Below are 26706 nucleotides of genomic sequence, written 5' to 3' on the forward strand. Positions count from 1 at the left end.
CTGCTATATACACATACTGGGATTACTTCTATTTACACATACTGGGATTTCTGCTATATACACATACTGGGATCACTGCTATATACACATACTGGGATCACTGCTATATACACATACTGGGATTACTGCTATATACACATACTGGGATTACTGCTATATACACATACTGGGATTACTGCTATATACACATACTGGGATTACTGCTATATACACATACTAAGATGGAAGAAGAGCACTGTAGTTTCAGCTGAGGGAGGAATGACCTTGGGGTTAGGCCCAAAGGTCAGGTTCACTGTTAGGACTAGTGTGAGGATTGAGCATTTGGGTCCCCTATTTGATTGGCTTATGGGTCAAATCAAATGTTAAAATACTTTAACCGTAGCTTAACCACTTAAGGACCGAGCCTCTTTCTGAGATTTCGTGTTTACAAGTTAAAAACTTTGGGGTAGATTCAAGAAGCAATTGCGCCTGTGTAACCATAAGTTACACAGCGCAATTGCTTACTTGCCCTGGCGTAACGAGTGCTCCTGATTCAGGAACCTCGTTACGCCGACTGCAGCCTAAGATCTGCGCGGCATAAGGCTCTTATGCCCGCATATATTAGGCTGCATTCTTGCGGTGGCCGCTAGGTGGCGTTCCCGTTGTGCTCAGTGGGGTAGATTCAAGAAGCAATTGCGCCTGTGTAACCATAGGTTACACAGCGCAATTGCTTACTTGCCCCGGCGTAACGAGTGCTCCTGATTCAGGAACCTAGTTACGCCGACTGCAGCCTAAGATCTGCGCGGCATAAGGCTCTTATGCCCGCATATATTAGGCTGCATTCTTGCGGTGGCCGCTAGGTGGCGTTCCCGTTGTGCTCAGTGTATAGTATGCAAATTGCATACTAACACCGATTCACAACGTTGCGCGAGCCCTGCGTACGCAATTTACATTGTTTACGTACGGCGGTTTTCGCGCAAGGCTGCCCCTGCTATTAGCAGGGGCAGCCCATGTTACGTATACCCGTCGTTCCCGCGTCGCAAAATTTGAATTTTACGTAGTTTGCATAAGTGAATCGTGAATGGCGCTGGACGCCATTCACGTTCACTTTGAAGCAAATGACGTCCTTGCGACGTCATTTGCCGCAATGCACGTCGGGAAAGTTTCCCCGACGGAGCATGCGCTCTACGATCGGCGCGGGAACGCGCCTAATTTAAATGATTCCCGCCCCCTACGGGATCATTTAAAATGCGTGCTCTTGCACCGGGCATTTTGCCGGCGCGCCCGCGCAATTTACGGAGCTTCTGCTCTGTGAATCAAGGGCAGCGGAGCAAATTTGCGGGGGCGCAGGGCAAAAACGTTGCGCAAATCTACCTGAATCCGGGCCTTTTTCTTTTTGCTAGAAAATTTAATAAGAAACCCCCAAACATTATATATATATATTTTTTTTCTAACACCCTAAAATCCAAACCCCGAGAACTGGTTCCTAAGTCCAACATCCACCACCTTACCCGAGTTGTATATGAAGAATTTCTAACCAGAAACATGTTTGATATCGTAACACAAATCAGCTAGACACTTTACATTACACAGATCTAATTTGCTAACAGAAGTCTAAAATGTGAATTTTCTGTCTCTTCCTAGGAGTAAGTGATGACTGCTTCAGCAGCATCAAGAAGTCATTGGATCCAGCTATCAGTGGCAAGAAGCCATCTTCGCAGGAAGAATGGAACGACGCCAAGAGGTCATTGGATCCAGCTAACAGTGGCAAGAAGCCATCTTCGCAGGAAGAATGGAACGACGCCAAGAGGTCATTGGATCCAGCTATCAGTGGCAAGAAGCCATCTTCGCAGGAAGAATGGAACGACACCAAGAGGTCATTGGATCCAGCTATCAGTGGCAAGAAGCCATCTTCGCAGGAAGAATGGAACGACGCCAAGAGGTCATTGGATCCAGCTATCAGTGGCAAGAAGCCATCTTCGCAGGAAGAATGGAACGACGTCAAGAGGTCATTGGATCCAGCTATCAGTGGCAAGAAGCCATCTTCGCAGGAAGAATGGAACGACGCCAAGAGGTCATTGGATCCAGCTATCAGTGGCAAGAAGCCATCTTCGCAGGAAGAATGGAACGACGCCAAGAGGTCATTGGATCCAGCTATCAGTGGCAAGAAGCCATCTTCGCAGGAAGAATGGAACGACGCCAAGAGGTCATTGGATCCAGCTATCAGTGGCAAGAAGCCATCTTCGCAGGAAGAATGGAACGACGCCAAGAGGTCATTGGATCCAGCTATCAGTGGCAAGAAGCCATCTTCGCAGGAAGAATGGAACGACGCCAAGAGGTCATTGGATCCAGCTATCAGTGGCAAGAAGCCATCTTCGCAGGACGAAAGGAACGACGCCAAGTGGTCATTGGATCCAGCTATCAGTAGCAAGGACTCATTTTTGTGGGCCGAATGGGAGGACGCCAAGAGGTCATTGGATTCAGCTATCAGTGGCAAGGACTCATTTTTGTGGGCCGAATGGGAGGACGCCAAGAGGTCATTGGATTCAGCTATCAGTGGCAAGGACTCATTTTTGTGGGCCGAATGGGAGGACGCCAAGAGGTCATTGGATTCAGCTATTAGTGGCAAGGACTCATTTTTGTGGGCCGAATGGGAGGACGCCAAGAGGTCATTGGATTCAGCTATCAGTAGCAAGGACTCATTTTTGTGGGCCGAATGGGAGGACGCCAAGAGGTCATTGGATTCAGCTATCAGTGGCAAGGACTCATTTTTGTGGGCCGAATGGGAGGACGCCAAGAGGTCATTGGATTCAGCTATCAGTGGCAAGGACTCATTTTTGTGGGCCGAATGGGAGGACGCCAAGATGTCATTGGATTCAGCTATCAGTGGCAAGGACTCATTTTTGTGGGCCGAATGGGAGGACGCCAAGAGGTCATTGGATTCAGCTATCAGTGGCAAGGAGTCATTTTTGCGGGCCGAAAGGAACTACATCAATAGGTTGAAATTCACCAGCGCAGGGTCAGGCCCTTTATCCTTGGCCAGCTTTACATTCCATTGTAAACTGGGAGAGGGAGGTTTCGGAAAGGTAAAGTGATTAGGCAGATTTTCCTATAGTTTGGCAATGCAGTAGTCCACCATGTGGATTTTCTTGCAAAATGTGCCCATTCCTGTATGTACCTTGTTATGTACAGTATTATTGTACCATACTAATAATGTTCCTCTTTTTTTTTCTTCTTCAGGTGCTATTAGCGTCTCATGATGCCTATGACCATCCACTTGCTGTCAAGTTTGTGAAAAAGAGCTGTCTGGTTGGAAATAGAGGACTCGAGGTCCAGTTAGAGCGCAAGGTGCTAGAGGAGACCAGGCACCATGCATTTTTCACCCATCTCTTTGGTGCCTTTCAGTCAAATGTAAGTAATCTTCCCCATTCTCACCAAATGCAAAGAATGTTATATGGGGCATGACCACACTGTCCGCCTCTATAAATGACCCCACCAAACCCTGGATATCTATCGTTTTAACCCTTATCTCTATCCCTTATTTTTACACAGAACTATCTTGTCTTTGTGATGGAGTATCTGAGCGGAGGAGACCTAAGACATCTCATCAGAAATTCAGCCTCAATTCCTATAGATGCCACCCGGATCCTTGCAGCAGAAATTATATGTGGACTTCGATACCTTCACGGCAAGGGCATCGTACACAGGTAAGTATTGTAATAATATGATTAACCGCTTAAGCCCCGGACCATTTTGCAGCTAAATGCCCAGGCCAGGTTTTGCGATTCGGGACTGCGTCGCTTTAACAGACAATTGCGCGGTCGTGCGACGTGGCTCCCAAACAAAATTGGCGTCCTTTTTTCCCCACAAATAGAGCTTTCTTTTGGTGGTATTTGATCACCTCTGCGGTTTTTATTTTTTGCGCTATAAACAAAAATAGAGCGACAATTTTCCTCAGTTTAGGCCGATACGTATTCTTCTACCTATTTTTGGTAAAAAAAATCGCAATAAGCGTTTATCGATTGGTTTGCGCAAGATTTATAGTGGTTACAAAATAGGGGATAGTTTTATTGCATTTTTATAAATTTTTTTTTTTTACTACTATTGGCGGCGATCAGTGATTTTTTTTCGTGACTGCGACATTATGGTGGACACTTCGGACAATTTTGACACATTTTTGGGACCATTGTCATTTTCACAGCAAAAAATGCATTTAAATTGCATTGTTTGTTGTGAAAATGACAGTTGCAGTTTGGGAGTTAAACACAGGGGGCGCTGTAGGAGTTAAGGATCACTGTGTGTGTGTGTGTTTACAACTGTAGGGGGGTGTGGCTGTAGGATGGACGTCATCGATCGAGTCTCCCTATATAAGGGATCACTCGATCGATGCGCCGCCACAGTGAAGCACAGGGAAGCCGTGTTTACATACGGCTCTCCCCGTTCTTTAGCTCCGCGGAGCGATCGCGACGGAGCGGCTATAAACGAATAGCCGCGCCGTCGTCCCGGATCGCTCCCCGAGGGATCCCGCCCGCCGCACGCAGCGGAGGGGGTCCCGATCGGACCCCCCACCCGCTAGAAGGCAAGTGCGTATATATACGTCCTTCTGCCTGTCCGTGCCATTGTGCGGATGTATATAGGCGTGCGGCGGGCGTTAAGTGGTTAACCATGCAGTAAAATGAAGGGTGACATCACTGAAATTTCTACTTATAATTCTGGGTAAAATGGTCAAATCAACCCCTGGCTTCTTTTTTCGTAGAGGACATAATGACAGCGTATACCTGTCTCTTGTAAAATCTACAGAAATCTTAGGCCACTTTTGCACTGAGATGCTTCTAAACTGCCAGTAAAAACACTGGGCCGGATTCAGATACCTGAGCGTATCTATCCGCCCGGCGTAACGTATCTTAGATACGTTACGCCGCTGTAACTTTGGGCGCAAGTTTCCGTACTCAGAAAGAACTTGCGCCCCCTAAGTTAAGGCGGCGTAACGTATGTGGGCCGGCGTAAGCCCGCCTAATTCAAATGGGGATGTTGGGGGCGTGTTTTATTTAAATTTGACTTGACCCCGCGTATTTGACGTTTTTTGTGAACTGGGCATGCGGCGTTCGTGAAAAAATCCCAGTGCGCATGCTCGAAAATCCGCCGCAAAACGTCATTGCTTTCGACGTGAACGTAAATTACGTCCAGCCCTATTCGCGTACGACTTATGCAAACGACGTAAAATTTCAAAACTCGGCGCGGGAACGACGGCCATACTTAACATTAGCTACGCCTCATATAGCAGGGGTAACTATACGCCCGAAAAAAGCCTAATGTAAACGACGTAAAAAATTGCGCCAGCCGAACGCACATTTCTGAATCGCCGTATCTACCTAATTAGCATATTCCTTGCGTAAACATACGGAAGCGCCACCTAGCGGTCAGCCTGAAAATGCAGCCTACGATACGACGGTGTAAGACACTTACACCTGTCGGATCTTAGGGATATCTATGCGTAACTGATTCTCTGAATCAGGCGCATAGATACGACCTCCCGCACTCAGAGATACGACGGTGTATCAGGAGATACGCCGTCGTATCTTGTCTCTGAATATGGCCCACTGAGCGCTTTTGAAGAGCTTTTCAGTCGCTTTTGAAGAGCTTACAATATTTTTTTATTTTTTTGGGGAATATTGGGAAGTATTCACATTTGTGTAATATAAATAAAACAGCGTCAGACTTTGCCATCTATAAACTATTCTTCCCAATGACACCAACAATGAGGCACCATTCCTCACTGAACCATGGGCACTATGTAATTCTTTTTACTCCCACGACCACCAAGCCTAAGACGTTGTCTATTCACACCTTGCCCCCCCCCTAAAGTCTGAAGGACAGTAAGCTGGCCCTTTCTTTAGAAAGTTTGTAGACCCCTGCCCTAGGATCAAAGTCCTATTCTTCCCAATTACACCAACAATGAGGCACCATTCCTCACTAAACAATGGGCACTATGCAATTTTTTTTTTTTTTGCTCCCACCGACCCCCAAGCCTGAGACATTGTCTATTCCCACCTTGCCCCCCCCCCCTAAAGTCTGTAGGACGGTAAGCTGGCCCTTTCTTTAGAAAGTTTGTAGACCCCTGCCCTAGGATGAAAGTCTTCTAATACTTGTGTTATTGTGTGATATATACTAACTCTTTCTTCTCCTTGCAGGGACATTAAGCCAGAAAACATATTGCTGAGCAGCACAGGCCATGCCAAGATATGCGATTTTGGACTGGCAATCACCGACATCTTCGAACCAAAGAAGTTTACAGGACCGGCTGCAGGCACCAGAATATATCTTTCCCCAGAGGTAAGAAACAGTCTACTGACTTCATTTTAGTGTTTACTGTATCTTCATTATTGGCTATAGTAAAAGGGCATTCCACTTTCACTTAGTGAAAAATGCCTCCTCTCATGTCCCGGGTGTCCCATGTCATTGGTTTCCAGGCTGGGACTAAGGGCCAAATCCACAAAAGGGATACGACGGCGTAATTGCTGTTACGCAGTCGTATCCCTGTTCCTAACTATGGAACTGATCCACAGAATCAGTTTTCCATAGTTAGGCAGAAGATCCGGCATGTGTAAGGGACTTACACTGCCGGGGCCAGATTCATCAATAGATACGCCGGCGGATCTCCTGATCCGCTGTCGTATCTGTGAGACCCGACGGTCGTATCTGTGAGATCCCACGGTCGGATCTATGCGACTGATTCATAAGAATCAGTTCCGCATAGATCTCCCTTAGATCCGACTGGTGTAAGTGACTTACACCAGTCGAATCTTAGGCTGTAATCTCCCGCCGGCCGCTAGGTGTCGTTGCTATTTTTTACCCGTCGCATATGCAAATGAGGAAAACCGCCGATTCACGTCCGTACGCCCGCCGGTCGCTCGTTTTCTACGTCGTTTGCGTTCGGCTTTTTCCGGCGGATAGCTACCCCTGCTTCTATGAGGGGTAGCTAATGTTAAGTATGGCCGACGTTCCCGCGCCTAGTTTTAAATTTTTTACGTCGTTTGCGTAACGCGATCGGGAATACCGATGGCCGCAATCGACGTACCCGCCGCAAACAATGACGTCCTAGCGACGTCATTTGGAGCATGCGCACTGGGCTTTTTCGCGGCGGCGCATGCGCAGTTAAATCGGCGCAGGAACGCGCCTGATTTAAATTGTACACTCCCCCTAGCCGCGGAATTTGCATTCCGCCGGGGGGAGTTACGATCCAACGGTGCAGTTTGCGAGGTAAGTGCTTTATGAATCATGCACTTGCCTCGCTAAATTGCACCGGCGGATCGTAAACCAGGTAGATCTAGCGGATCTAAAGATCCGCTGATCTACATGAATCCGGCCCCCGGATCTTAGGATGCAGTACCGCATTCGCCGCTGGGGGCATTTCGTGTCGAAATGCCGCCTCGGGTATGCAAATCAGCACTTACGGAGATCCACGAAGCTTTTCAGCTTCGTTTTTTCTCCGTTTGTTTTAGTTTGCATACGCAAAATTAGGGCTGCTTTTACATGGTGTAAAGTTAGTACACCATGTAAAAGCAGACCTTTCTGTCCAGCGACGCGATTTTTTTTAAATTTTGAATTTTTTTTCTTCCCGCCGTATCTTTTTTTTTTTCCCGACGCAACTTTATTGACCCGTCGCAATCCACAAAGCTTGGCGTAACGTAATTTCGCGATATGCACGTCGGGAAAATGACGTCACGAGCATGCGCAGCACGGCCGGCGCGGGAGCGCGCCTAATTTAAATGGGAATCGCCCCCATTTGAATAGGAACACCTTGCGATGGCGGAATTTAAGTTACACAGCCCAAAATTTCTAGGTAAGTGCTTTGTGGATCGGGCACTTAGGTAGAAATTTTAAGGCAGTGTAACTTAAATGGAAAAAATTAAGTTAGGCACGATCTTTGTGGATTTGGCCCTAAATAACTAACAAAAGTGGGCAGTGTTGAATACTAAAGAAATGTTCCTCCGAGGCTGTAATACATGGAGACCTTCATCCAGCCATTAATTGGAACCCAACATCAGCTCCATTATTATCCACTTTGCCGGATAATGGTCCAAGTTAGAGATACAAATAAGGTGGAGGCTTCTCACTGTAGTCCTTACTTATTATAACATGGTGGGACCAGTGTTAATTTTGGCAAGAAATTTTGATTTAGTTCTAGTCTTAACCCAGAAAGATCAGTACACTTAGGAGGAATAATACATCACTTATACTGGCATAGAACCATCTCTGTCCCATGCCTGGCCATGACAATATTCTCATCATTCTTCTCTTTTCTTTCCTCTCTTTTCTATCTACAGGTCTGTGACGGTGTACCGTTTGATTCCATGATCGACTATTTTGCACTGGGGATTACACTATACGAAATGGCGACTGGTGTTCATCCTTTCTTCGAATATTTCAGCACTAAAAAATGGCTGAAGGCTGCAATTACTATGATTAATCCTGCGTATCCAAAGGAGATGGATGTGGACCTTATGGACCTCATTAGAAGGGTAAGTACAAACAGATCTTTATACTGGGAATATAGCACATTTTGCAGGGCTGGCTAACTTAAAGGGATTGTAAAGATTTACATTTTTTGTTTTTAAAATAACAAACATACCATACTCACCTCCTTGTTTTGCACAGAGTGGCCCCGATCCATGTCTTCTGGCGTCCCTTGGCTCCTTCCCGCATTAGCTATCCACCCCCTGGGAAGCGCTCTCCCAAGGGGGTTACCTTGCGGGCGCTCTCCCGAGTCTTGTAGTCGGTGCCCATAGCCGCCAACTACAGGACCCGGCCCTGCCCCCACCCCCCCCCGGCCCTCTCGTCATTGGAGTTGATTGACAGCAGCGCAAGCCAATGGCTGCGCTGCAATCAATCTTTCCAATGAAGAGCTGAGAAGAGCCAAGAAGCCCGGCCGAGAAGCCAGCGCGTTCACAACGCGGGACTTTCGAGGGCTCAGGTAAGTAAATGGGGGGCTGGGGGGCCCTGTAAGCATCGGATGTTTTTTCCTCTTAATGCATAGGGGGTGGGGGTGGGGCCAGGGGGGGGGGGGCCGAGTGATACACTCGGCGGCAACGTCCGCCGAGTGTATCACACGGGAGCGCGTCCACAAGCTTACCCCCTTGGGAGAGCGCTTCCCAGAGGGGGGGTTAGCTCTTGCGGGGAGGAGCCAAGACAGCCGCCGAGGGACCCCAGAAGACCAGGATCGGGGCCACTCTGTGCAAAACGAACTGCACAGTGGAGGTAAGTATAGTATGTTTGTTATTTAAAAAAAAAAAACCTTTAATACCCCTTTAATAGAAAGCTTTACACAGGGCTGGACTGGGACAACAATTTGGCCCTGGACTTCATCCAGACTGGCCCACTTTGACAGGTCTCTCCCACAGCGGCCGGACAACTCCCGCACCCCCCCCCCCCTCTCCCTTCACTAGCCACTAGCCGTTTTACTTTATTAGAGTAGAATGGCTGGTACTGGTATTCCTATAGGCAGTACCAGTGGGGAAGCTAGACATTATTTCTCCCGGGGCAAAGAATCAGTTTGGTGCCCCCCCTCATGGGACAAGATTAGGCAGAAGTGAGAAACTCCCAGGCCGTTGTCACTGAAGCCGGCCCACTGAGAAACTCCCTGTAGTCCCAATGGCCAGTCCATCCCTGGCTTTACATACTGTACAATACTACTATAACGTAACAGTAGGCTGACGGGGGGGGTTTCAATAGACTACTGTTAGAGACACATTTTAAAGAGGGATTATATTGTCTACGTATTGTTTGTTCGTGTTTAACATTCTGTTTCTCTCTTCATAGCTACTTCAGAAAAACCAGGAGCGCAGGCGAATGGAGCTCAGAGATATCAAACAGCATCCATTTTTCAAGAAGATAAACTGGCTTGAGGTGGAGTTGGGATTTTCACCCCCAATAAATCATTTGCTATCTATACCTGTAAGTATTTTATTAAGAAAGGAGTTTGGGCACATTTGGGGGGGGGGGGTAGAGGTTTTAGGGCTCGTTCACACCAAAAAACGATTTGCACTTGAGAACTGCGGAGGTGTCAATACAATGCTAATGACACCCCAAATGTAGGTCACAAACACAGTGCCTACACCGGATTGCATGGTTTAGAAGTACTCTTTGATCCGATTGCATTGTGTTTTTTTTTTAAATAGAGCATGTACAGTGGAACCTCGGATAACAAGCATAATCCATTCCAGAAGAATGCTTGTAATCCAAAGTACTTGCACATCAAAGCAAGTTTCCCCACTGAAGTCAATGGAAACGAAAATAATTTGTTCCGCTTTGACTTCAATGACATGCAATAACGCATGCGGCCAGAGGTGGGGGGGGGGTCAGAGAACCTCGGAAACGGCCAGAAAGGCCTGAGGACACCTCGACAAACCTCGGAAAGGCTCGGGAACTGAGTATTTACATGTCTTTCCAAGCATTTCCGAACTGCGCCGATCGGCTGCCCCCCACCTCAGGCCAAATGCGGTATTGGCCTGAATCCTGCTTGTTTTACCAGACATTTCTCGCAAACCGAGTTAGGATTTTTTTAAAATACAGTGCTCGTATTGCGAAACGCTCATCAACCGCGTTACTCGCAATCCGAGGTTCCACTGTACTACTTTTGTTGCAGTCCAGTAAGATTTCATTCAAGTGAATGGGATTAAAATGCACCGGCACAGGAATGTGAGCGTGTAAATGACGTACGCTTAACGTTTATGATCAATTTCTGTCTAAACTATTGAGATTAACGTTTCCTATTTTTTTCTTTGCAGCACCTAGAGGTCCCAAAACATCGTAAACTCGATATAGCCGCTATTATGTCCTCAGAAGACCTAAGTATTTCCATATTACCAGAGGACCAACAGCTTTTCAGAAATTTTACATTTGTCAGTGAAAGATTGAAGATGAAAACATCATCTCCACCATCCGAGTCACCACCACCAGATCAAAGCTGCACCATGGATGGAGGAATCTCACTGGGATCACTGGCCCCCGCACCAGATTTTTGGGAGTATTTTACTGCCGGAGTGTGGGGCAGATGGTTTCCTCATTATTATTAATTATTCTTATTCTTAATCTACAGTACAGTATTTAAATAGAGGCAACAGTTTAGGCAGCACTTAACAATATAAATGGGGGACAGTACCATTACAATACAGAAGGAATAAGAGGGCCCTGCATCACCTACATCACAAGGGGCCTCTCACCTAGGAAGAGGACGCCATGGGAAGAGGGACAAAGGGATGCCATGAGAAATGGACAGGGGGACGCCGTGGGAAGAGGGACAGAGGGACGCCGTGGGAAAAGGGACAGGGGGGATTGAGGGAGTGAGGGAAGTCAGTACTGGGGTGTGGGCCCTCTGTGTAATGGGGGACTAGGAAGTGAGTGGAGTCAGTACTGGGGGGTAGGCGCTCTGTGTAATGGGGGGACTAGGGAGTGAGGGGAGTCAGTACTGGGGGGTGGGCCTTCTGTGTAATGGGGGACTAGGAAGTGAGTGGAGTCAGTACTGGGGGGTAGGCGCTCTGTGTAATGGGGGGACTAGGGAGTGAGGGGAGTCAGTACTGGGGGGTGGGCGCTCTGTGTAATGGGGGGACTAGGGAGTGAGGGGAGTCAGTACTGGGGGGTGGGCGCTCTGTGTAATGGGGGGACTAGAGAGTGAGGGGAGTCAGTACTGGGGGTGGGAGGAAAGGGGAGAATGAGGGGCAGTGGTGTACCTAGGGAGTGTGAGGGGGGGTTGTGGCTCACACCAGATACTACAGCTCTAAGGTTGCCAATGCAGCTCAAGTCTAATGTCACACACTGTTGTCAGCCTGTCTGGTTACTCACAGTGGTGCCAGCACTGCAACTAAGTGTCACTAAGAATGCTTTTCTATGGGGTGGGCAGGAGGGGCGGAGTGATTTAGCAATGGTACCCTGTGAGGTCACACTCCTACCATGACCTACATCACAGGGGGGCTGTCACCTACATCACAGGGGGACTCACTTCAACCAACAGTTTGCAGCCTTGCTTACTCCCGATCAAGTTGTCTGCATTGATGAGTCCCTGATTACAATTTCTGGCCGTTTGTCTTTCAAACAGTATCTTCCCAGCAAGCGTGCCAGATATGGGGTCAAGTTGTATAAGCTCTTACTGTTATACTGTAATGTTTTAATGTTAACCATCATTTGCTTAGCAGGTACATCATTCAGTTGCAGCGCGGATTCATTTATCTCGACAGCAACAGTGTTTGCTCACACGATACATAAAGCCGTGACTCCAACGCTGTAGGAGGTGATTTCACCACCACAGTTAAAAAAAAACATATATGCCCAGGAAGGCATGGGGGCAGCAGGGGCGGAGGAGCGATCTGCTCCTAACTTTTGCGGGCGGATTAAAAATGTATTAATGCAACCTGTGCCTAAAATATATATATGCCGAAGCATGGGGGATGCTTCGGCATATATATATATATATATATATATATATATATATATATATATATATATATATATATTTTAGGCACATGTTGCATTAATACATTTTTAATGTTTTACAATTTTTTTGTATTTGCTTTGCAGATATGGTATGGTAAGGTTTTACTGTTATACTGTAATGTTGCTTTGTTTTAATATTAACCATCATTTGTTTAGCAGGTACGCCATTCAGTTTCAGCACGGATTTATTTATCTTGACAGCAACAGCGTTTGCTTCCACGATACATAAAGCCGTGACTCCAACGCTGTAGGAGGTGATTTCACCACCACAGTTAAAAAAAAGAGCATATATGCTGAAGCATGGGTGCAGCAGGGGCGGAGGAGCGATTTGCTCCTAACTTTTGCGAGCGGATGCCCCCATGCTTCGGCATATATATATATATATATATATTAGGCAGAGGTTGCATTAATAAATGTTTTATTTTTTACTATTTTTTTGTATTTGCTTTGCAGGTATGGTATTGTAAGGTCTTACTGTTATACTGTAATGTTACTTTGTTTTAATGTTAACCATCATTTGCTTACCAGGTACATCATTCAGTTGCAGCGCAGATTCATTTATCTTGACAGCAACAGTGTTTGCTCACACGATACATAAAGCCGTGACTCCAACGCTGTAGGAGGTGATTTCACCACCACAGTTAAAAAAAAGAGCATATATGCCAAGGCATGGGGGCAGCAGGGGCGGAGGAGCGATTTGCTCCTAACTTTTGCAGGCGGATTAAAAATGTATTAATGCAACCTGTGCCTAAAATATATATATGCCGAAGCATGGGGGATGCTTCGGCATATATATATATATATATATATATATATATATATATATTTTAGGCACAGGTTGCATTAATACATTTTTAATGTTTTACAAATTTTTTTGTATTTGCTTTGCAGATATGGTATGGTAAGGTTTTACTGTTATACTGTAATGTTACTTTGTTTTAATGTTAACCATCATTTGTTTAGCAGGTACGCCATTCAGTTGCAGCGCGGATTTATTTATCTTGACAGCAACAGCGTTTGCTTCCACGATACATGCAGCTGTGACTCCAACGCTGTAGGAGGTGATTTCACCACCACAGTTAAAAAAAGAGCAAAGAGCATATATGCCGAAGCATGGGTGCAGCAGGAGCGGAGGAGTGATTTGCTCCCAACTTTTGCGGGTGGATGCCCCCATGATTTGGCATATATATATATTTTAGGCACAGGTTGCATTAATACATTTTTAATGTTTCACAATTTTTTTGTATTTGCTTTGCAGATTTGGTATGGTAAGGTTTTACTGTTATACTGTAAAGTTACTTTTTTTTTATGTTAACCATCATTTGCTTAGCAGGTACACCATTCAGTTGCAGCGCAGATTTATTTATCTTGATAGCAACAGCGTTTGCTCCCACGATACATAAAGCCGTGACTCCAACGCTGCAGGAGGTGATTTCACCACCACAGTTAAAAAAAAGAGCATATATGCCGAAGCATGGGTGCAGCAGGGGCGGAGGAGCAATTTGCTCCTAACTTTTGAGGGCGGATGCCCCCATGCTTTGGCATATATATATATATATATATATATATATATATATATATATATATATATATTTTATGCAGAGGTTGCATTAATACATTTTTTATTTTGTACTATTTTTTTGTATTTGCTTTGCAGGTATGGTATGGTAAGGTTTTACTGTTATACTGTAATGTTACTTTGTTTTAATGTTAACCATCATTTGCTTAGCAGGTACGCCATTCAGTTGCAGCACGGATTTATTTATCTTGACAGCAACAGCGTTTGCTCCCACGATACAAAAATTCATGACTCCAACGCTGTAGGAGGTGATTTCACCACCACAGTTAAAAAAAGAGCATATATGCCAAAGCATGGGGGCAGCAGGGGCGGAGGAGTAATTTGCTCCTAACTTTTGCGGGCGGATGCCCCCATGCTTCGGCATATATATATTTTAGACAGAGGTTGCATTAATACATTTAAATTTTTTTACAATTTTTTTGTATTTGCTTTGCAGGTATGGTATGGTAAGGTTTTACTGTTATACTTTAATGTTACTTTGTTATAATGTTAACCATCATTTGCTTAGCAGGTACACCATTCAGTTGCAGCGCAGATTTATTTATCTTGATAGCAACAGCGTTTGCTCCCACGATACATAAAGCCGTGACTCCAACGCTGTAGGAGGTGATTTTACCACCACAGTTAAAAAAAAGAGCATATATGCCGAAGCATGGGTACAGCAGGGGCGGAGGAGCGATTTGCTCCTAACTTTTGAGGGCGGATGCCCCCATGCTTTGGCATATATATTTTTTATGCAGAGGTTGCATTAATACATTTTTTATTTTTTACTATTTTTTTGTATTTGCTTTGCAGGTATGGTATTGTAAGGTCTCAGTGTTATACTGTAATGTTACTTTGTTTTAATGTTAACCATCATTTGCTTAGCAGGTACGCCATTCAGTTGCAGCACGGATTTATTTATCTTGACAGCAACAGCATTTGCTCCCACGATACATAAAGCTGTGACTCCAACGCTGTAGGAGGTGATTTCACCACCACAGTTAAAAAAAAGAGCATATATGCCGAAGCATGGGGGCAGCAGGGGCGGAGGAGCAATTTGCTCCTAACTTTTGTGGGCGGATGCCCCCATGCTTCGGCATATAGAAATGGTGCATGTATGCCTATCATTAGAAGTGGATGGATGAAGGGAGGTATTCTAATGGTGGGCATACCCACCGATCAATCTCTTTTTTCATTCAGCCCACAGGCTGCATGAAAAAAAAAAGATTACAATATATGCCCAACAAGGACCAGCAATGTACTGGTATGTTGCTGGACTTTGAATGGTTATACCAGAATGATGCCTGCGGGTTTAGGTATCATCTTGGTATCATTCTTTTCAGCCAGCGGTCGGCTTTCATGTGAAAGCAATCCTAGTGGCTAAGTAGCCTTTAGACTGCTTTTACAAGCAGTGGGAGGGAATATCCCCCCCACCGTCTTCCATAGTTTTCTCTGGCTCTCCTTTCCCAACAGGAAACCTGAGAATGGAGCTGGTGGTTCCGTCAACTGACCATAGAGCTGATCAGAGACCAGAATGGCTCCAATCATCTCTATGGCCTAAGAAACCGGAAGCTACGAGCATTTAAGGACCCCCTACCGACTACATACGTCGGCAGAATGGCACGGCTGGGCACAGGCACGTACAGGTACGTCGCCTTCAACCACTTCCCGCCCGGTCAATGGACAATTGACGTGCGGGAAGTGGTTGTGAAATCCTGACTGGACTTCTATTGACGTCCTGCAGGATTTCATGCCGGCGCACGCAGCGTGGCGATCGGGCGGAGGCTCTTTACCACGTGATCAGCCGTGTCCAATCACGGCTGATCACGATGTAAACAGGAAGAGACGTTGATCGACGCGAGTAGAGGAGAGCCGATCGGCGGCTCTCCTGACAGGGAGGGTTCACGCTGATTGTTTATCAGCGCAGCCCATCCTCGTTTGCCCACACTAGACCACAGGGAAGCCGCCAGGACCACCAGGGATTTGAGGAGACATGTGGATGGCCAGGTACATCCCCCATAGCCATCCACATGTAAAAAATATGCACAATAGATGCCAAAACATGGGCACTGTTCGGAAAAATTGTAAATAAACAAGTGCTACCCCTCAGTGTCCATCAGTGCCACCCCTCAGTGTCCATCAGTGCCACCCCTCAGTTTCCATCAGTGCCACTTCTCAGTGCCCATCCATGCCCAGTGCCCACCTATCTGTGCCACCCATATGTACCCATCAGTACCACTCATATGTACCCATCAGTGCCACCCATATGTACCCATTAGTGCCACCCATATGTGCCCATCAGTGCCACCCATATGTACCCATCAGTGCCACCCATATGTACCCATTAGTGCCACCCATATGTACCCATCAGTGCCACCCATATGTACCCATTAGTGCCACCCATATGTACCCATCAGTGCAGCCTATGAGTGCCTATCAGTGCCGCATACCAGCGTCGTCTATCAGTGTCCATCAGTGCCGCCTATCAGTGCCCATCAGTGCCACCTCATCGGTGCCCGTAATTAAAAAAGAAAACGTACTTATTTACAAAAAAAATTACAGAAAAAAATAAAAACTTAATTTTTTTCAAAATTTTCTGTCTTTTTTTAGTTGTTGCGCAAAAAATAAAAATCGCAGATGTGATCAAATACCACCAAAATAAAGCTCTATTTGTGTGAACAAAATTATAAAAAAATGTTTGGGTACAGCGTAGCATGACCGCGCAATTGTCATTCAATGTGCGACAGCGCAGAAAGCTGAAAATTGGCTTGGGCAGGAAGCTGCGTAAGTGCCTGGTATGGAAGTGGTTAAGAGCCCAGCCGTGGGTCGGGCGCGCGCACGTGACCGTGTCCGAAGCTCCGTGACTGCGGGACCTGATCGGTCACAGAAGCTGAAGAACTGGGAGAGGTGTGTGTAAACACACCTTCCCTGTTCTTCACTGTGGCAGTGACACTGATCGTCTGTTCCCTGATATAGGGAATGACGATCAGTGACGTCACGCCTACAGCCACACCCCCCTACAGTAAGAATCACTCCCTTAGGGCACACACAACCCCTTAGCGCCACCTAGTGGTTAACCACTTCACTGCCAGTGACATTTTTAAAGTAATCAGTGCATTTTTATAGCACTTTTTGCTGTGAAAATGACAATGGTCCCAAAAATGTGTCAAAAGTGTCCGAAGTGTCCACCATAATGTCGCAGTCATGAAAAAAATCGCTAATCACCGCCATTACTAGCAAAAAAAAAATATTAATAAAAATGCCATAAAACTACAGATAGAATCGCCTATCTTTAGGCGGGCGTAGCGTAGCTCAGATACACTACGCCGCCGTAAGTTTGAGCAGCAAGTTGTGTATTCACATAGAACTTGCGCTTAAACTTACGGTGGCTGAGTGTAACTGGGCCGGCGTAAGCCCGTCTAATTTAAAATAGGCTGTTTTTGACGTTTTTAATGAACGGCGCATATGCATATACCAGTGCGCATGCTCCAAATGACGTCGGCAAATCGTCATGCTTTCGACTTGAACATAAATTACGTCCAGCCCTATTCGCGAACGATTTACGCAAACGACGTAAAAAATTAAAATTTTGTTGCGGGAACGACGGCCATACTTAAAATTGGCTGCGCCTCATAGACCCAGGGGTAACTTTACGCCGGTAAAAGCCTAACGTAAACTACGTAAAAAAATGCGCCGGGCGGACATACGCTTGTGAATCGGCGTATCTACCTAATTTGCATATTCCTCGCTGAAATCGACGAAAGCGCGACCTAACGGCCAGCGTAAATATGCAGCCTAAGATACGATGGTGTAAGAGACTTACGCCGGTCGGATCTTAGGGAAATCTATGCGTAACTGATTCTAAGAATCAGGCGCATAGATACGATGGCGCACAATCGGACTTACGGCGGCGTATCTGGAGATACGCCGTCGTAAGTCTCTGTGAATCTGGCCCTATAACTTTTGCACAATCCAATCAATATACGCTTATTGCGATTTTTTTTTTTTTACCAAAAATAGGTAGAAGAATACATATCGGCCAAAACTGAGGAAAAAAAACAATTTTTTTATATATTTTTTGCGGATATTTATTATAGCAAAAAGTAAAAAATATTGCATTTATTTCAAAATTGTCGCTCTATTTTTGTTTATAGCGCAAAAAAAAAAAACGCAGAGGTGATCAAATAACACCAAAAGAAAGCTTTATTTGTGGGGAAAAAAAGGACGCCAATTGTGTTTGGGGAGACACATCGCACGACCGCGCAATTGTCAGTTAAAGCGACGCAGTGCCGAATCGCAAAAACTGGCCAGGTCCTTTACCTGCATAATGGTCCGGCTCTTAAGTGGTTAAAGCATGCCGTGTTTGGTATCTATGTATTCGGCATAAGATCATCTTTTCAATTTTACCAAACATTTGGGCAATATAATATGCTCTAGTGCATTAAAATTCAAAAAAGTGTTTTTTCCCCCCCAAAAATTGCTGCTCAAATATTGTGTGAAAAAAATGGCAACACCCACCATTTTAATCTGTAGGGCCTTTGCTTTTAAAAATATATATATAATGTTTGGAGGTTCAAAATAATCTTTAGCATTTTATCTACCGTATTTATCGGGGTATAGCGCGCTCCCACGTATAGCGCGCACCCCTAAAGTTGCCCAAATTCCTGTGGAAAAAAGATGTTTTGTACTTACAGTTTTGGTGTCTTGCGCGGCGTCCATCGGCGGCCTCGTCGGGTCCGGTGTCCGTCTGCGGCTTCAGGTGTCCTCTTCGTCGGGTCCGGCGTCCTTCTGCGGCGTCCTCGCGTCCTCCCCGCTCGTTTCCCACGCCGAGTTTGAATACTGCGCCGACATATACCGAGCGCAGTACACTCGTGTATCGTGTGGCAGGCTCGGCAACTCTCGCGCTGACGTCCTGTACGCTTAGGACGTCAGCGTGAGAGGCGCCGAGACTGCCCGAAGATACACGAGTGTACTGCGCTCGGTATATACCAGCGCAGTATTCAAACTCGTGGAGGGAAAGCGGGTATCGGCGTATACCGTGCACCCACGATTTTGCCCTGATTTTCAGGGCAAAATAGTGTGCGGTATACGCCGATAAATATGGTATATAGATATATCTATAAATAGATCTATCTATCTATCTATAGATATATATACTGAATGGCCCGGATTCACAAAGCACTTGCGCCAATGTATCTCGAGATATGCCGCGTAAGTGCAAATATGTGCCGTCGTATCTATGCGCCGGACTCAGAAACTAAGATAGGCCTGAAAATAGGCTTCATCCGACCGACGTAACTTTCCTACTCCGGCGTAGAGTGGGCGCATATTTACGCTAGACGTATTTGGCGCACCCATTGATTTTCTATTCACATATGCAAATGAGGGAGATACGCCGATTCACGAACGTACGTCCGTCCGACGCAGTGCGCGTAAAGTCATACGTCCGGCGTAAAGTTATGCCCCATAAAGCAAGTGTAACTCAGCAGCATCCATGCAAATGGCTGCACCAGGGAACACAAGCCGACGTATTTTACATAGGACGTGAATATGACTAGGCGTAGGTTACGTTCACGCCGTAGGCAGTGATCCGGCGTATCTTAGGGAGTAGTTCTGTGACGTGATTCTGAGCATGCGCACTGGGAATGCGTCCACGGGACGGCGCATGCGCCGTTCATTATACCTATCTGTCTGAGACTCAGCCCATCATTTGCATGGGGTCACGCCTCATTTGCATGGCTCACGCCCACTTCCACATACGCCGGCTTACGCCTAGGAAACCCAGCGCAGATTTGGCAGCACTGGCTTTGTGAATCCAGTGCTTGCCTCTCTGCGCTGCGTCGGCGTAGCGTAAAGGAGATACGCTACGGCTGCATAAATATGCGCCAATGTATGTGAATTCGGGCCTATATACAGTATATATATATATATATATATATATGTATATATATATATATATATATATATATATATATATATATATATATATATATATATATATATATATATGTGAGTGTGTGTAGCAAAGTCCCGGACCTCTTTAGGCCTCAAGCTCGGTTCACAGTTAATCCGCCCGCGAATCGCCTTTGTTTCAGGAACGAATCGAGGCAGAATCTTTGCCTTAATTCTGCCCTGAAACGGAGGCAAAGATGCACGTTTCTGTGCAGTGCGCTCCGCAGCCTCCCCGGTGACATGTGAACCGGCTCCATAGAGAGTCGGTCACATTCTCTTGCTATGAGAATTGGATGCGGGGAGTAGTATGTACCCCGATACCCATTCACATAGGGAGGGCCCAAGATCTGGGGGCCCCCTTATTAAAGGGGCCCCCAGATTCCGATAAGCCCCCCTGTCCGCAAAACCCGACAGCCACCTGCCAGGGTTGTTGGGAAGAGGCCCTTGTCCCCATCAACATCAAACATTTTTTTTTTACATTCAGCTGTCAGCGGGGAACCCCACTGACAGCTGATGACTCATCGGTTGTTAAGGACATTGTGGCAGCCGGTTTCCCTGCCCCCTCCTTGGCAACCAGCTATATATAGTGTTTGAAGTTCAGTTCAGTCACATTTTTTTGGAAAAAGTGGATGTCAGCGGATATGAAAACGGATGTGAAAACTGACATCCGTATCTGTTTTAAAAAAATAAATAACGTGACTGAACTGAACACAAAAACGCGGTGTGAAACCAGCCTAAGAGTTCCCTTCACTGGAACTAAAGGACCAAGTCCAACCCCTGAAAAACAACCCCACACCATAATCCCCCTCCACCAAATGATTTGGACCAGTGCTCAAAGCAAGGTCCACAAAGACAAAACCTTATTGCTCTCCTACAACTTGTGTATACCTGCCCCATATTGGCACTGTATCCACTGAAGCATTTGCATTTTACAGAGCAGAGTAGGGACTGGCCATAGAGGGATTACTTTGACGTAGTTGGCCAGCTTAAACATGTATTGTAATGCATGTGAACTAAAAATCCCTTTTTTTGTGCAAAGTTTGCTAGAAAGGGTGTATAGCAGTGCGAAATATGGGGCTAACAGAACCGTGGTTTAAAGTGACAGGCCTGCAGGGGATTAAAGTATTTAGCAATATGGTTTTCTAAACAAACAGCGATGACGTGAAAGTAAGGAGTAGGGATGAGCCGAACACCCCCCCCCCCCCCCCGTTCGGTTCGCACCAGAACCTGCGAACCGAACAAAAGTTTGTGTGAACTTTAGAACCCTGTTAAAGTCTATGGGACTCGAACGTTTGAAATCTAAAGTGCTAATTTTAAAGGCTAATATGCAAGTTATTGTCCTAAAACGTGTTTGGGGACCCGGGTCCTGCCCCAGGGGACATGTATCAATGCAAAAAGAGTTTTAAAAATTGCAGTTTTTTTCGGGAGTAGCGATTTTAATAATGCTTAAAGTGAAACAATAAAAGTGAAATATTTTATTGTAAATTTCGTACCTAGGGGGGGTGTATAGTATGCCTGTGAAGTAGCGCATGTTTCCCGTGCTTAGAACTGTCCCTGCACAAAGTGTCATTTATAAAGGAAAAAAGTCATTTAAAACCACTTGCGGCTATAATGAATTGTCGGCTCCCGGCAATACAGAGAAAAGTCATTGATAAAACAAAAAAGATTACCAGGCCCTTCAGGTCTGGTATGGATATTAAGGGGAACTCCACCCCACCCTTTATACGAGCACGCAACCTGGCAGGCAGCAGGAAAAGAGGGGGGGGACGAGCATACACACGGTCAGAATTTGAGACAAAAAGCTCACATCGCACTTTTCTCTTCGGGAATCGCGATCGTGTGTACAAGGCATAAGTGGGAAAGGATGGTCAACAATGCCGATTTTCAGCTTAACTGTGGCCATTTGCAGCCTCACTGTGCCTATCGCATGCCTCACTGTGCCCATTGCAAGCTTCACTGTGCCCATTGCATGTCTCACTGTGCCCATTGCAAGCTTCACTGTGCCCATTGCATGCCCCACTGTGCTCATTGCATGCCTCACTGTGCCCATTGCAAGCCTCACTGTGCCCATTGCAAGCTATGCCGATCTGCATACCTGATGTTTGTGTCATGCAGTCGGCATCCATCCAGTGTAACCACACCCCGCCTCCTCCTCCTCCTCGTCTGTGATAGACAGAACACTCAGTTTCCCAGCAGTGAGTTAGTCTTCAGTGTTCCGCCTATCACGGACGAGGAGGAGGAGGCGGGGCGGGGTTACACTGGACGCCGTCTGACTGCATGACACAGGGAAGCAGAGACTCGAGTATAAGGCAAGGGGGGCTTTTTCAGCACAAAAAAATTTGCTGAAATAATTCGGCTTATACTCGAGTATATACGGTAATGCCTTTTGAGTATAATACTACCCAAAACAAGTTTATACATATAAAATTGTCTTGCTGCTGCATAAAAATTTTTCTACAAATAAAACAGACACAAGGGAAGTTAAAAAAAAGAAAACGATTGGCATGCAAACAAGCCCTGTATATGGATAAAGGAATGTACTCAATCTTTCGGCACAGAACCCGTCACACACAGACAAGTTCTGTTTCCTAAGAGGAGGTCTTTCTAAGCTCACCACTGGAATATACCCAGACACACCAGACTGGTATAGTGGCGGGTGGCTAGAATTTATTTATTTTTATACTTATATAGCACCATCAGTTTATGCAGCACTTTACATACATGTATTGTACAGTCACATTAGTCGCTGCCCCCAAGGAGCTTACAATCTGAGGTCCCTAACTCACATTCATACACCAACTTAGACAGGAGCCCATTTACCTACCAGCATGTCTTTGGCACGTTGGGGGGAAACCCCCACAGGCACAGGGAGAACATGCAAACTCCAAGCAGGTAGTGTTGTGGTTGGGATTTGAACCGGCAACCTCTTTGCTGCAAAGCAGAAGTGCTAACCACTGAGCCACTGTGTTGCCTGCCTAAAGTCATTTAATTCTTGGTGAGAGAATGATAGAAATTGGCCAGTGTCAGGACATATTTGCACCGATGAGAACAAGGACCACCTCAAAGAACTACTGGAATATTTCTATTCACTGGTCAAAATGAGTTTTGTTTATTTATTACTAGACATGTGCATTAGTTTTCGTCCAAATGCATTTTCGTCCGAATTTCGGAGATTTTCGCATTCATTTTAACAAAAGATAACGAATCAGCAGAATCTGAAAGATCCGACATAAAAAAAGCTTTATTTTCATTTTGTTGTGACAACAGTTGGATATAGATAGAAGATTCGACGTGACAATAGGGATCTGTGTCTATCGAACCTGCGGTTGAATTTGTCTAACCTAACTTTATTAGTCCAAGATTATTCTACATAGAGAGGAAAGATTCGACATTATAGAGACATGAAGATTCGACGAAGCAGCTAAAAACATACGATCGCCACAAACGGACATTTCCGGTCAAATGCTCCGCCCATAGGCTATAGAATGAATGAATGAATGAAAAATTTATAGAGCGCAACACATGCGAACTGAATCGCTTCTGGGCGCTAGTTGTTTGTGACTCATGACCTCAAAAGAGCAGAGTTTTGATTCGTCTTCTGAAAGTCAGGTGGTTTTCCTCCAACCGAATGCTGGTTGGTAAAGCGTTCCATAGTCTAGGACCCTGGAAAGCAAACCTTCTTTCTCCTTTGGATTTGTATTTAGTTTTTGGTACCCTGACCAGATTTTGGTCGGTGGATCGCAGAACGCGATTCGAATTGTGGGGTTCTATCTTGTCGCAAAGATATTGCGGAGCCTTCCCATGGATGCACTTATGTGTCAGGCAGAGTGCTTTAAATGCAATTCTGTCCTTTACTGGCAGCCAGTGAAGGGTTCTCAACGAAGGTGAGATTGATTCCCATTTTTTTTCCCAGTCACCAGTCTGGCGGCCGTATTCTGTACGACTTGCAGACGGGAGATTTGGTACTTTGGGAGTCCGAGGTACAGGGCGTTGGCATAGTCCAGTCTGGAATTTACGATTGTTCCCACCACGACTGCTACGTCTTCTTTAGGGATAAATGGAATAAGTCTGCGTAGTAGGCGCAACAGATAGTGCGCTCCGCTGACTACTGACCCTATTTGTGCGTCCATTGTCATGAAGGTGTCGAAGATGACCCCGAGACTTTTGACTTTGGAGCTAGGGTTGATGATTTGGCCCAGAATGGGCGGCGGTGTCCAGGTTGTTACCACTTGACTCTTTCGGCTGGCCTGAAACACAAGGAGTTCTGTTTTAGAACTGTTGAGTTTAAGATAGCTGTTGGTCATCCAGTTGTCAATCAAAGCGAGACATTTCTCTAAACTGGGATGATGATTCTTTTTGTTGCCGATGCGCAAGTACAGTTGCGTATCGTCTGCATAAGAGTGATAGAGTAGTTCTTGGCTACTGATAATGTCAAAGAGAGGGCGAAGATAGATGTTGAAAAGCACCGGTGACAGGGGGGATCCTTGGGGGACTCCACATGACACCGTGCGCCTTTCTGACGTGAAGGCACCCAATTTGACTGTTTGTGATCGGTTTTCCAGAAAGGAAGAAAACCATGGTAAATCTCCTTCTGCGACTCCTGCTACCGAAGCTAGTCGCATCAGTAACAGTTTGTGATCTACCGTGTCAAAGGCTGCGCTTAGGTCCAGCAGAATCAGGAGACAAGATTCTCCTTCGTCTGCGGCCTCGAGAGCATCGTCCCATATTTTCAGTAAGGCCGTTTCTGTCCCGTGTCCAGGACGGAAGCCTGATTGTAATGGATCCAGTAGGTTATGGGTATCTAGATGCTGTTGCAGCTGTTGTACCACTACTTTCTCCATTATCTTGGAGAGAACGTTTAGGCCTGTTATGGGACGGCGGTGAGTTGGGTCCTTGGGATCCAGGTTCGGTTTTTTCAAGATGGGCTGCATTGTGCCCTCTTTCAGCAGGGATGGCACTATGCCTTCCTTAAAATACTGTTTTTTAAGCTGTGTGATGGGTGGTGCCAGAATGTCGGCACAATCCTTCAACAGTTTAGTGGGGATGATATCATTGGGCGATGTGCTGTTCCGCAAGGCACCGATGATATTTTTTGTGGTATCACTGGAAATAGGTTCCAGAGTGAACTTTGTTGATTGCAGAAAGTTTCTGCGGGAATTTTGTGGCTGATTGACAGCCGGATTGAGGTGGGTATCGTTTTGCAGAATACTTTCCCGGATTCTTTCAATTTTGCTAATGAAGAAATCCGATAGTTCATTACAGAACTCTTGGGTGTCTGAGTTGGGGACTTCAAGACATCCCGGATTCATGGTCTGGGTGACCATTTTGAATAGTTCGCGGGGGCGATTTAGGGAACTGTTAATCGCCATAGAAAAATGATGTTTCTTGGCTTTGAAAATGTCTTTGTGATATCGTGTTGTTATTGCTCTGTAGAAGATAAGATTATCCTCTGCAGGGTTTCTTTTCCAGGCGGCTTCCGCCCTCCTGCGCTCTTGCTTCAGAAGCGATAGCTGGTTGTTAAACCAGCCAGACTTTTTCCTCCGGCTGCCGAATTTGCGTTTTGGTGCTACTAAGTCGGCTGAGTGTAGCAAGGCTGCGTTTATGGCGTCCAGTGTATCTGCGGCTGTTTGCTGAGGCTGGATTGTTTTGATTCTGTTTCTCAAGGTAGATTTGAAGAGTTCCGAATGGAGCTTGTTCTGAGACCTAGCCCAGTGTATTGTCACCGGTTTGGGTGCTTTTGACACTGGGGGGATTTTGGAGATTGTGAACTTGATTGCATGGTGGTCTGTCCATGGCAATGGTTCATTTTATAAAATGCTTATTTCCAGATTTTGTCTGAAAATTAGGTCAAGTGTGTGACCTGAAGCATGTGTGGGCCCGCATATAAGTTGCTGTAGTCCTAATCCATCCAGGTGATCGATGCAGGCGTCCGCAATGGGATCCTGTGCGGAGTTAGCCCACAGATTGAAATCCCCGAGTAGCAAAAGGTGTTTGCTGTTGAGGGTATAAGTGGATATAAACTCCGTTAATGATGGCAAAAACTGCGATTTTGGCCCAGGTGGCCTATAGCAGAGGAGAATGTGAACAGTCTCCTGGGGGGAAGTTTGAAGTTGAAGAGTAAGGGTTTCCATGAATGGAAGAGGATTTTGAAGGGCTGGTTTAGTGATTACAATGTGATTCTTATGGATCACCGCAAGGCCTCCTCCTCTTTGCCCTATTCTGTTTTCCGTTATTAGGTGATAGTTTTCTGGCACCAGTTCACCGAGAATGGTGTTGCAGTCGTCTGAGAGCCAGCTTTCTGTAATAAAGAGGCAGTCTAGATCGTTTTGTAGTAAGAAATCGTGGATTTCTAATCGGTGTTTTACTGCCGATCTTGTATTAATCAAAACACATGATATGTGTTTTAACTGTGTCAAGTGGTTAAAATTTTTGATGATCGATCGTCGATCGACTCTCCAGAGTTGGTCTATTTTTAAGGCCTTTTTGGTGACGGCTGGTAATGTAGTTGCGAATTGTCTCAGATCCCGAATGGAGTCCGCAGAGTAACGCAGATTACCCATTATTGCCTGTCACTGTGGGGGGGGGGTTGATGATTTAAATTACAATTGGAGGGAGGATTCGCAGAGTCCTTCCTCTTGATCTTGGTCCGGAGGAAGGCGAAAAAACCCCTGGCAGAGCTGAGCCAATGTGCTGTCACGGGGAAAAATTCCTTCCTGATCCCTGAG

General features: G+C 45.9%; 1 non-coding gene across 1 annotated transcript; it reads right to left on the bottom strand.

The window, feature by feature from the left end:
- Positions 1-22514: 22514 nt before the first annotated feature.
- LOC120938416 lies at positions 22515-22638 on the bottom strand. Its single transcript, XR_005749033.1, has one exon. It is a non-coding gene; the product is annotated as a small nucleolar RNA SNORA65 (small nucleolar RNA).
- Between the last annotated feature and the right edge of the window lie 4068 nt (positions 22639-26706).

Source organism: Rana temporaria, chromosome 4 (assembly GCF_905171775.1).
Source record: "Rana temporaria chromosome 4, aRanTem1.1, whole genome shotgun sequence".
In the NCBI taxonomy this organism is placed as follows: Eukaryota; Metazoa; Chordata; class Amphibia; order Anura; family Ranidae; genus Rana; species Rana temporaria.